At 35.0% G+C, this 12,879-nt stretch overlaps 1 protein-coding gene across 9 annotated transcripts in view; it reads right to left on the bottom strand.

Annotated features, from left to right (window-relative positions):
• NLGN1 (neuroligin 1) overlaps positions 1–12,879 on the bottom strand; it is an 837,951-nt gene that overhangs the window by 341,089 nt on the left and 483,983 nt on the right. The window lies entirely within an intron of this gene.

Below are 12,879 nucleotides of genomic sequence, written 5' to 3'. Positions count from 1 at the left end.
GATTATTTAACATAGCAACATTAGCTTTAATATATCCAAATCCTGGTTTCTTTTAATTATCTCACCACATCAAACAGCTCCGAAAAATCTGTAGAATATGATATGTAAGATGTTTATTGGTCAGAATTTTTTCTCTTGCCCATTTGCCTCTTTTATTATATTGTTATGGGTTAATATCCATAAACAAGACCAGACATAATTAAAATAATTATATAAATTCTATGCCACTGTGATAAAACTTATTATATGAAATTAAGTATGAATGAGCCCTTGCTAGATAATACAAGACTTTGTACTTTATTCATGTTTTGTCTAAGTAAATCGTATTTTTACTGAATTAAATCCATAGTTTATCTTAAGAGGAAAACAATGTGAAATCAAAAGGGAAAAGATGTATAAAATAAAAATTTAAAATACACAAAAAATAGGATTGTATACATATGCCTTTTATACAGTAGTTACTAGAATATATATTTACATCATTAAAAACATAAAACAACACTTTATGCTGGTGAAACAAAAGGGTCTCAAACCCAAATGCCTGCACTGGCCATGGAAGTAACTTATGTATGAAGTGCGTCAGGTACGGAGTATGGGGAATGGGACTTTCATGGTCTGTCTGAAAGAACTAGCCATGTCTCAGCTACAAATATTTGTTCGCAGAGCCTCCCGTTAATGGGAGAGAGAAATACGGATTTTTTTTTTTTAAATGTAAAATTGTTTTTTAATATCAGCCACTAATTCCACTTCTTTTTAAAGGACCATGTTTGCTTACCTCCAAAATGGCGGCTATAAATTTTTTATACCCTATCTGTACATGACATCCCCCCATAGAGAGCTGGCACAAGTGACACAGCAGCAGACATATCTTTTTTTTTTTTTTTAAGATTTTATTTATTTATTTGCCAGAGAGAGAGAGTGAGAGCGCACAGGCAGGCAGAGTGGCAGCAGAGGCAGAGGGAGAAGCAGGCTCCCCACAGAGCAAGGAGCTTGGTATTAAGGTATTAATCCCTCTCAACATGTTTTGAGAACTAGAACCACAGAGACCATCTGACTAAAAACCATTAGACCCAGTGAGAACCACCCAGGTGAGCCCAAGTCAATCACAGAACCAAGAGACAGCTCACAAATAAATTGTTGTGTAAACCACTGCACTTTGAATTGGGTTGTTATGCAGGAATCAATAATCAGAATAGGTGCAATGTTGGGTATGCAAACATTGTATCTGTGCGTCTCAAGTTTGTGACCTTTGATGTAGCCCATTGACCTCCAGGATTGATTAATTATCTAGAAATTTTTATCAAAAGATCATTTATTTGGGTGTCTTAAATTATTTCATTATCTTGATTATATTGTTTAAAAGAAGATTTCTGAAAATAGATTGTATTTTTCTTTTCTTCATATTGAGCTTCTTTATCATTTGAACTTGCGTTAGACAAAAGTTAAAATAAAAATATGAATCAAATTATTGAAAAATGTTACTTAATATAATTTGCTGGCCACTTGATGTACATTTGATTAGCCCATGTTGCCAATTCAATGTGTTTTTGTTTTTAATCTGAAGACAATGACTTGCATGGAAATCATTGCCTTATTACTTAGTCATTCCAAATCTACCTCTCATAAGCATATGTCTGACAAGCCATCAAATTCTCCCGTGTGCCCAATTCCCCCCTAAAATCTAGTTACTGTATTCTTCCAGGAGACAATTCCTCCAAACCTTTAGGCCATGCACTTTAAATCACTCATTTGAAGATGCTGAGCAAACAAATGATTAAATAATTCTCTTTGAATTTGTTTTAATAAACATACAACTGGAGGCATATTGCCTGAACTATATTTATATTTTTTCTTCTATCATGCTTGACAAATAACCTACGTTTGCTTGATCCTTTCCATTTGAAGTCCAAAGAGAGTTTCTTAATGAGAATTGATCAAAATTATAAAAAACATAAATACTTAGTTTTTTATACAACTTGGCTTATATTCCAAGTCAGAAAGAAAATCCATTTCTACATTTTTCCCTAAAGATTTCTGGTTGTATTCACTTGGATCAATGTGGCGGTTTCCTTAAAACGTTATTCTGTAAGTGATAAATTTAGCAAATAATGAAGGAACACCTCTACCAAGACATTTTAAATAAGAGTAGGAAGTGGGTCGCACCACCCTAGTTACTAAGGCCCTGAACTTGGTCTTGCTGTAGCTGTTGGTATAATGCATTCAGAATGGCACAGGGTAAAATGTTCTGCTTAGGATAGAAAATGAGTGTCAAACAAGAATAAGTAATGTCTTTAGGGTTTGTTTTAGTCAATCAAGTGATTCAAAAAATGCTACTACAATTAGTAATGATCAATAGCACTAATTCATCATGATGTCAATTTCTGATTCTTGTATTGTCCAAGTTTTTATATATAGAAGAAGGAACACCATGGTGAGAATACACACTACTGGTTAAGAGTCTTTAGGTTCTTTTCTCATTTCAACAGTCACTTACTATATGATTTGGGACAAATCATAAAATTCATACATACTTTAACTGCTTCCTTCAACAAGGATAATACAATCCTATTGGAAAAACACTTTGATAATCTCTTAATTGAACTGAAGATTTATAGTTATAAATTCAATTAAATTTGAATTGCTGAACAATAAACTTTTTCCTACAATAAAATAAATGAGATTTTATCACAATCAAAGCAAAAGAAACTAAGCCTTTAGACTTATGAAAGAAAACCATTTTAAACATTTCCAAATGTATTCCCAGTATCAACTGAACTTGAACACACTAAAAAAATAAATCACTACAAACAAAACATAGATAACTAAAGTCAACTGCATTGTTTTCTACTGTATATACATTAAGCATCAAATTAAAATGAAATCTATTGGCATGAATTCTATATGAATTCCAAGTTGTTTTAGAGGATTTTTCAGGTGGAACTCATTTTAATTCTCAAAACTTGAAAGCATCTAAGTTGAAAATGAGTCAACAATAGATCGTGAAATTGAAACACATATGTTGAAACTCAATTCATGTTTATATTATGTTCCTTGAGTTTATAATTCAATATTTGAAACTACAAGCTTATAATTTTAAACATTTTTATACACTTGTCAACCAGTTGTGAAGTGGTAGGACAATGATTTTTCAGACATTCCTCCCTCCTTCCATCTCTCTATTATTCAAAACAAACTAATAATTTAAAATGTTGGGAGGCCTGGAGTACTTAATTCTTCCTTTTCTCTATAATCTTTCCTCCTTCATTTAGTTTGCTTTTAAATGAATTGGTGAACAGTTTAAAACCTACAGCTTGGGCTTGAGATTGACAAATCTTTAAGAAAGTGAGATGAATTAATGATTCACATTTTGAGTTTGGGAGGGAGTTATAACAAATGAGATGGTACATATATATTCTAACAAGTTTGAAGATGACTGAGGCTGAAATCAATGAGCTGTTGGGTATTAACAGCAGAGCTGCTCCTTCAATAAGGAACAGTCTGCACCAGTTACATTGAATAGCCTTTCTACTAATCTGTGCCTTCTGGTTGTCTTGTATCAAAAAGATACCTTTAGCCCAAATCTGAAAGGAACATCAAGTTAAGAGTTTTCAACTCTAACTTAAACCAATCGTGTTTCTCATTATCATATGAGTATTCTCAGTGGTGAAGTAGTATTTACATTTCTACTATCTTTCTAATACACTTGCTTTAGGAAGTAATGAATCATTCAATTCAAAGGGTCATTCATTTGGCAGTTAAAAAAAAGTATTAATAGACTAGGTTACTACATAGGTAGAGTAGGACATTGAAAACCATTAGAAATAATTCAATATTTTATGTTATTTCCATTTCCCCTTAAAGTACTTGTATTTAGCCTCTTTTTTCAGATCACAAGATCAACACTGAAACTGCCAGAGTCTCTTTTTTCAATGTCTCATTCTCTACTCTGGGCAGTTTGCAATCTAGGATCCCTTTACAAAACCTTAAAAAATTAATAGCATCTCAGTATATTTGTTTGATTAAATAATGTTACAAAGCTCTTCAGCATCCACATTAACATTTTTAATTCTGATTGACTATCTTCCAAGATTTATGCATATCTTAGTAAAAAGTATCAATTAGCTATTATGAAAGAAAACTAGTCTTTTTAGCAAAACTATTCATATTTAATAGCTGTATATGTAATAGAACAATATTTTCTATTTGCATGTTTTCCATGTTTAGTTTAGGAAAAGATAAAATCACAGGTGAATTGGAGAAGTGATTAGCCATGTAAAGCAAGATAGGAATCTCTAAAAATTGTATCTATATTTTAGGAATCTCCTTAAACCTTTCTAGTGAGTTACAGGTGGAGCATGATCTAGGTAAGAATGTAAATTTTAAAAATGGCTAGACTTGTTCTAAATTCCTGATTCTACCATTATTACAGTGACTTTGGACAAATTGCCCTATAAATCCTGTTTCCTCTTCTATGAAATGGTAAAGCTAACTAACTAATAAAGTGGATGTGGCTTAAATAACTTAATGAACTTATGTAAATTACCTTGCACAATTCTGTCATAGGGTAAAAATCCAATAAAATTTCTTCTGCTATATCCTTTGTGATTTACACTTGGAAAGGAAAATATGAATCTTAAGTTCATATTTTGAACCTTGAGTCTTTTTCATTTTATGCCCTTAATGACCTTAAGAAATAAATATCTTTCCTTTAAACTTACTGTGGTAGACAAAATTATGGCTCCTCTACGATATCCACATCCTAATCCCCAGAATCTTGAATACATAGCCTTAACTGACAGAGGGGATATTACAGATATTAAATTAAGGATTTTAAGATGGGGAAATTATCCTGGATTACATGGATGGACAAAGTAAAAAAAAAAAAAAAAAAATCACGGGTGTCCTTGTCAGGGAAAAGAGGAGGCAGGAAAATGGGTATCAGAAGAGACATGATGAAGCAGGCAATGATCAGAGAGAGGAAATGCAATTTGAAGGTAGAAGACTACTGGTTTTGAAAATTAAAGAAGGGGTCATAAGCCAAGGAATGCAGATAGCCTCCATAACATGGAAAAGGAAAGGAAATACATCCCTGACTAGAGTTTGCAGAAGGAGTACAACCCTGCCAACACCTTGATATTTGCACTGCTGATCTCCAAACTGTAGGATAATAAACTTACATTGTTTAAAGTCTTTAAGTTTGTGGCGATTTGTTACATCAGCAATGGAAAACTGATATAATCAGTGGAAACTAGAGTAAGTTGGAAGTTATTGCTCTATACATTTTAAAAGTTGTGGCGTCTAATATTTTTAGAGATGTATAACAAGCTACAGAGAACTGTGATGTGTCTGTTAAGTAGGTCATTTCATCCTGTAACACATCATGAAGGATTAAATAAGTAGAGTTAAGATTTATATCAAATACATGTTAGAAGTTACAAATCCCACATTTTGATAGGTAATAATGTATCATTTGTATTAATAAATAATTTTAAAATTTACTATAATTGACCATTTACAATGTGCCAATAACACAAGCATTTTACATAATCTCATGTAATTCTAGAACCAACCTTAGAGATAGGTATTCATACTGTAGTTTTATAGACAAGGAACTAAATTTGTGTTTAATTTGCAAAAAGAAAGGGAAAGGATTTGAATGACAGTTTGTTGATCTAAAATCCCCTGTTCATCACCAAAGATAACTGAGATAAGAGACCAAAAAAAAAAAAACCCAACAACAACAAAAAGAAAGACAAAACAAGAACAAGAGGTTGCTCTGTAAGAATTATAGAGTGTTTCCTTTCTGACTTCAGATAATAATATTTCAACCTGTCCTAGAGATGAGGTTTCTTGAACAAGGTGAAAGCCATCAGGTACAGCACACTTTCTGCCTTACTTTTGGTCTGAACATCTTTTTAATAGGGAGCAACTGACCTAACTATCAGTAGAGAACTCAGGACTGGCATTTTAGGTCAGAGCTTAGAAAAATCTAGAGGTTAGAAAAGATATGTTTATTTTTTTTTAATTTTGCATAAAATTGCTTTTGTATTTTAATTTATGTTCTAGCTCTTGTTATTTCTTAAGAGGTGAAGTACCAATGTCTACATAAGAAATTGAAGTAACATTAAAGTAGTATTAAATTAATATTGATTTTGTGCCTAGTCTTATGCCAATCACCATCATGTATCATATTTTATGTATTTTAATGTTCCCGTTTTTACAAAAGAGATACCTAAGCCTCAAAAAGTTTGTCCATAATTACACAGTTAATTTAATTCCAGGTGGAACAGACTTTAATAGTCATGACAAAATTATTGATCCAGAAAAATATAAAATAATCCAAAAGACTATTTCCTCTTTATAATCTTCCTCCATGATGAAATCCATGAACTTCTTCCTCATACAGTGAGGCAGTACCCGACTATGCAAGTTAGAACTTTCATCTCTAAATTTGGCCCTAGTTTCTGTCATATATATTCTCAAATTTCCTTTGGAGTGCACTAAGATTTTTTTTTTCTGGAACCATTTTTTAAGCAATGTGTATCTTCTTCCCTTTCTAAGTTATTCTTATGTAATTAAGTGGCATGCCAAATATCAGCTTATTCTGCCATCGTAGACTGAAGTTGGGAGCAGGGGACAGTACCCAAAATGTCACAAAGCAAGTCTGCTTTCCTGCTTTCTGCTTCCTTTGACAATTTGGTCCAATACTGAAACCATCCATTTCATTTGCTCTTATCTTCAAAAAAATTATTCTGATTAAAGCATTTCAGATTTGTTCTTAGCCTTCTCCAGGAGGCAATGAGGCCTCAACCTCATAAGACCAGGATATCCTTTGGGAATAAACTGAAACATTCATTCTATATTATAACCTGATCAAATTCAAGCACATTAATGAAAAGGTAGCTTCTCCATTTTCCATATATTTTGTGTACTCCTCAATAAAATATGTATTTCTTTAGGCTTTCCAATAAGGAAAAATAGTATTACAGGAGCTGTTCTACAGAAACTGCTGTATGGAGAGTTACCAGTGATTAACTGGTCATCATATCTAATGGCCTTCATGCAATGCTTTATTTATGTCACAATTATGACAAGTTAACAAAGGAATTTTACATGTGTCCAATTATTTTATACTAAATACAAAACCGTTGACCCTTGAACAGCACAGGGCTGAAGTGTGCCGACCACTCCTCCCACAGTCAAAAATCCACATGCAGCTTTTGATTCCCTCAGAACTTAACCACTAATAGCCCATTGTTGACTGAAAGCCTTACCTATGCAATATCAACTGTAGCTTAACACCGCTTTTTTATGTTATATGTATTTTTTTTAAGATTTTATTTACTTATTTGACAGACGGAGATCACAGAGAAGCAGGCAGAGAGAGAGGAGGAAGCAGGCTCCCTGCTGAGCAGAAAGCCAAATGCGGGGCTCGATCCCAGGAATCTGGGATCATGACCTGAGCTGAAGGCAGAGGCTTTAACCCACTGAGCCACCCAGGCGCCCCTATTATATGTATTATATATTGAATTCTTATAATAAAGAGAGAAAAGAAAATGTAACTAAGGAAATCATAAGGAGAAGAAAATACATTTACAGTACTCTACTGTATTTATGAAAAAAAATTATGTATAAGTGGATCCACATGGCTCACACCTTTGTTGTTCAAGAGTCAACTGCAATTAGACTGCATTGTAATTACATGCCTTCTCTATGTACTTCTTCAAACTAGAGCTTATTATTTCTTTGTTCCCAAGGTCTCTTTACTTGCGGTGATCAACAGGTGAATGACTCATTGATGGACAGAATATTTCTAGGATGTCACAGGTGCATTTCACCACCTGGATTTGGAGTTCCATCATACAACAGACATAATATCTTCAATACAATGTTAATATCTTCCAAAGTATGGGATTTATAATCTTTTTAATGAATGCCATATGGAATCTTAACTGTACTTATTTACTGCTTTATGGCGTGCCACAACATGAAAGGACATAGCTGTCAGGTGTCATTACAGTTCTCAGTAGTTTGTTCATTAAAGTCAGTCACAGTGAGGTACCTGAAAGGCAATTGGATGCATACCCCTCAATGTCTAATGATCAAAATAAATGATCACAACAGGTGAATCATATTTACTTTTACTACGTGTTAACACAGCATTAGTTTATACAATGTGCTTATCTGATCTTATTCTTAACAGGCTCAGAAAAGTTAAAAACAGGCTCGTAACATCCACATTTTAAACTCTGTTGCCTTTCCCACACAATCTTGATTCAGCCTCAAATGACATTACAATCCAAAAAAGAAGTCAGCAAAAAAATAAGAAAGATGGGAGCAGGTTTCCAATATGAGCATTAATCTGGGGAAAATAAATCTACATGGATGTCAGAAGTAAAATAAGACAAAACACAAGCATTATTTCTTGAAAAATAAATAAATAAAAGGTTAGTCAAGGCCAGGATAAAGGAGCACCAGACAACAAGTTGCATGCACTGCAGTTCCCCATTGCTATTTCTGACACATCTATTCCAATTCACACTAGTATCTGCATCGTTTAACAGAAAAAATAGGCCTGCTTTACTTTATTACTTTATATAGACTGTATTATCAATGGTGAAAATAATTCTAGAAGTTACCCTGTTAACTGTAGAATAAAGGGTCATTAGCAGGAGAATATATACATATTACTTTTTTTTTCTTGAAAGCTCTTGGAAAATGTTGAAGGCTTAATTGGATATCACTCAAGAGCAATGATGTAGATGTAGATGTAGACTTCAGTCTACAGATCTGTCAAAAGTAAACAATGTTTTTAATGTAAATTTGTTTAATCTTGATATCCATGTAGACAGCTACACTTGAAAATGAATGAATTAATTATGTCTTCCATAGGCAAAGTTGCTGGCTACTCAGGAGATGTAGGTCATGATATCTGAGGTTTTTTTCCAATAGGAAATCAATTTTCATTGATTTGTTCACATACTCTTACAAAATACCCCTTGAGACCAGAAAAATGCATTTAAAAACTGGCAGGTTGGGGTTAGAAGTACAATCTATAATCAAGGAATGGAGTCAAGTTAGCCAGGTCCCAAGACATTCATGCCTATGATTTGGCCCTGTTAATAAGCTTCCCAAACCAGCTAATCTAAAGGGTCAAATTGAAGGAGTAAATGATTTTAAACGTTACAATTAATGCTATTAATAATTTCATCAATTAAAATGCACAAAGAGGGGCGCCTGGGTGGCTCAGTGGGTTAAGACATCTGCCTTCAGCTCAGGTCATGATCCCAGAGTCCTGGGATGGAACCCCGCATCGAGCCCCACATTGGGCTTTCTGCTCAGCAGGGAGCCTGCTTCCTCCTCTCTCTCTGCCTGCTTCTCTGCCTACGTGTGATCTCTGTCTCTCAAATAAATAAATAAATAAATAATCTTTTTAAAAATGCACAAAGATTATATGTCACTCAAAATAAAAATTTCATGCCACATCCAAATACAGGCACATCATCTAATGAACATCATCATAAACAAGATACGGCATTCTTTTTACCTAAAACAAAGTCAAAACAAATAATCTTGAAATAGTTATTGATGTTTAAAACAGTGATCTCTAGAGCTGACCTAGCATACAAGTGCTCAGGACCTGTATCAGGATCGTTACTCCACTCAACCTGGTGAGCTTGCAGTTATCAATTTAGGTTTGCTTCAGTCTTCCCTGTCTCAATGACTCTACGCCTCCATGCTTTCATTTTCACATTTCAGTAACAACCACACATGCACGCACACTCACACACACACACACACACACACACAACTTCTTTACTCTATTAATAATTTCATCAATTATTTTGCCTTGGACCATGAACATGTGCACCTTAATGGATAATACTCTCTCTCTCTATAGGTAGGTAGAGAGAGAGAGAGAGAGAAAGAGATCACTTTCTCTTTCTCTCCCCCATCCTCTCTCTGTATTTTCTTTTCCTTTTCTCTATTCTAGTTGCCTCCATTGTCCTCTGGGGATATATAAAGTTGCCCACAAATTAGGCAGAGCCTAGAAGCATCACTAGCTTCTGTTTTGCAAAAGCCTAAACATTTTGAAGAAGAGGCAAAGGGAATGGGAAAGATTGAAGTGAGCAGAGGTTCCTTCGGACTTGAAAGTAATTTGCCCAGGGTTTTGGGGAAGGGGAGAAGTCTGGGGCTAGCCTTGCAATCGGAATTTAGTTATATGTCAGAAAGCAATGAGATCTCAGAGATGAATCTTTGGGTAAACTAGGGAGGTAAAACCACAGCCCAAAGATATAGTCCATTTATGACCATAAAGAAGTACAAAGCTGCCAAATTTCAAGAGACCCTTTTGGCTTGTCATTGAGAATGCTAGTGGCAGCCATACTTGACTGAGGTCTAATACTGGGTTCTTATTTTGATTATATCCCGTAAGTCCACTGGAGTGTGGTGTGTAGCTGGTCCAGGGAGAGGACCCCAACAATGAATGAGACAGAATTTTCACTAAAACCACCAGGAGAGGGTTTCAGTCTATACTTTCAATCTTTCAAAATGTATATTCTTCTGTATTAAAAGAGCAACAACAACAACAAATTAACTGACACTCCTCATGTAAATTAAGAATCACCTCATGGTTAAAGCAGAGCAGTCATGATCAGATTCTGTAAAAAAAAAAAAAAAAAAAAAAAAGCATCAAGCACTTTTCTTTGGCTATTACTGACTTCTTCTGCTTGACATACTTTTTGCATGAAGTGAAATGTGGCCTGTCCTTGCCAGAGTAGATAATAGTACCTGGACTCTGGCCAGTTTAGCTAGAATGTTGAGAGAGGAGAACGTGTCAGCATTCACTGTGAAACTTACCCAGCTGCCTCTGTCAATGCCTCCTTATCTGTCTTCCTCACTCCTTCCTGGGCTGTCAGCACTGAACCTGGCACTCAGTGAACTGCTCTACTGCTACTTAAAAAAAGCTCAGCTAGAAAATCATGTGTCTCTTCATTCCTGTGATCATTAGTTTGAGGCTATAATGAACTTTTTAGTCCTGTGGAAAACACGAGAACATGACCGTACAGCTGTTCTTCCCATATGCCAGGGTATCTAAGGTCTAAATCTGAAATTCGAAAGAAAACGCATTCCAAATGCAAACCACACCTTCTAAGCAACCTTGCAAATTGCTCTCACTCTTCCACTCCTCTTCCACTTATTCTGTCTCCTTGGTACATAAACTGGAATTCCTTCACACATGGATTCTTTCTTACAAATTCTTTTCTGTTTCTCACTTGAAGCAGCACTGCTCTGGGGACATAAAGGAAATGTTCAGAAGTGTTAGCAGAAGAACATTTTAGTGTCTCCCATAGCTTGGGTGAATGAGTCTTCCTAAGTGAGGGAGAAAGAGGGACTTAAGGATGTCTCCTAGTTGCTGTAGATTCTGGAAGGGGCTCACCACACAATTCCAACCTCTCCGTTCTTTGCTTTCATTATCTTTTTTAATTGAAAAGATAGTAATGTGCCTTAAAGGAGGTGCTCTATATTAATACAGGAATCACCAATGACCATACAACCTATACTATTTTCATTTGGCAAATTACCTTCTTCATACATGGACACTTTGTATAATGATAGTGTATTATGCAGCCCATAATTCTACACCCCTGCTATTCGCAATACTACTCTGTTGATAGACCTAATTTAGGAACACAGAATTTACTAGCTCCTATTTCTAACTGGGGCCTATGGATTGTTTCTGAGGTTTTGTTTAATAGATGCTGCCGCACTGAGAAGTAGCACATGCCGAGAGCTCTGATATATACACGAGGCATAGACCAGACACTTAACACATATGATTTATAAGGCCCCCAATCACTGTTCAGGGTGGATACTCTCAAGTCTGTTTTACAAATGAAGGCATTTGAGTCTCCTCGAGGTAAAATACTTCCCCAAGGGCATTCAGTGAGCCTGTGGCAGAACCAGGATTTGAAATTCATATCTATCTGACTCCAAATCTCATTCTTTCTCCCACAGGTCTAGAACTCTTTATTTAGTGGAATTTCCCCAAGATAAAATCCCAAGAGTGGAACTGTTGAATCAAAGAGTGTGACTATCTCTGTGGGCCTTGTTACTTACCCATCAATGAAAATAACAGTGACAAAGAGATGAGAAAAATTATGTGCACACCTATTGTCTACCTCTCCCAAAGATCTCATGCTCTTTCAGATCAGAGGGAAGCACTGTCAGGCTCTGTTTTTTTATATCTGAGGAAATTATATGCAGGGAAATTTAGTTATTACCACACACAACAGATTTCTTATGATTTTATGAAAAATACTGGAAAAGATGCTGTTCAAAATTTAGCACACTGTAAATAATATATTACCATAGAAGATTTTAAATATTTGTTTGTAACTCTATTGGCATAGATGGAATTCTTAGTAAACAGGGAAACACATATTTAATCTGTGACTAAATAAGGGGCCTTTGTGTAACAAAAATTAGAGGGGTCCCTTTAACCAGAATAAAAATAAATGTCAAGGAGACAAAGGGATGCTTTCATGGTTTGAGATACACTATTATTATTATGCCTTTTCAACAAGTATCAATGCTCTCTCTTCCCTTTCACTGGGAACAGTGGAACCTTTGCTGAACTGACAGTCAGTTAGAGCCAGTCAACAGACACTGCTTTAGGTCACATGGCACCAAGAACTGTTGTTGCCATGGCAACTGCACTATGATAAATTAGCCTGTCGCCACTAAGTATTTGGTTTGCCTACATGCCCTAGAAGGTGCCGTTTCGATATTCTCCTTGACAATTTTGAGCTAATCTCTAACTCAATCTTTTCAGCAGGCTTGCTAACATTTACATATATTGGGGGAGAGTAAAGGGAA

The sequence above is a fragment of the Mustela nivalis genome, assembly GCF_964662115.1.
Source record: "Mustela nivalis genome assembly, chromosome: 1".
Lineage (NCBI taxonomy): Eukaryota > Metazoa > Chordata > Mammalia > Carnivora > Mustelidae > Mustela > Mustela nivalis.
The sequence above is the reverse complement of the archived record's forward strand: the minus strand, read 5'-3'. Positions and strand labels throughout refer to the sequence as shown.